This window comes from Oncorhynchus mykiss, chromosome 13 (assembly GCF_057628025.1).
Source record: "Oncorhynchus mykiss isolate SJ-2025 chromosome 13, ASM5762802v1, whole genome shotgun sequence".
In the NCBI taxonomy this organism is placed as follows: domain Eukaryota; kingdom Metazoa; phylum Chordata; class Actinopteri; order Salmoniformes; family Salmonidae; genus Oncorhynchus; species Oncorhynchus mykiss.
Window position 1 is genome coordinate 72,265,773 of NC_143034.1, and position 627 is coordinate 72,266,399.

Genomic DNA, 627 nt, shown 5'->3' on the forward strand with positions numbered 1-627 from the left:
AACGTAAACTGCGTCGTTGCGTAGAATACACAAGAACGTTTCTCAAATGTATTATTATTTTTTTCCCCCACCTTTATTTAACCATGTAGGCTAGTTGAGAACAAGTTGTCATTTACAATTGCGACCTGGCCAAGATAAAGCAAAGCAGTTCGACACATACAACAACACAGAGTTACACATGGAGTAAAACAAACATACAGTCAATAATACAGTAGAAACAAGTCTATATATGATGTGAGCAAATGCGGTGAGATAAGGGAGGTAAAGGCAAAAAAAAGGCCATGGTGGCAAAGTAAATACAATATAGCAAGTAAAACACTGGATTGGTAGATTTGCAGTGGAAGAATGTGCAAAAGTAGAAAGAAAAATAATGGGGTGCAAAGGAGCAAAATAAATAAAATAAAATAAATACAGTAGGGAAAGAGGTAGTTGTTTGGGCTAAATTATAGGTGGGCTATGTACAGGTGCAGTCATCTGTGAGCTGCTCTGACAGCTGGTGCTTAAATCTAGTGAGGGAGATAAGTGTTTCCAGTTTCAGAGATTTTTGTAGTTCGTTCCAGTCATTGGCAGCAGAAAACTGGAAGGAGAGGCGCCCAAAGAAAGAATTGGTTTTGGTGGTGACCAGAG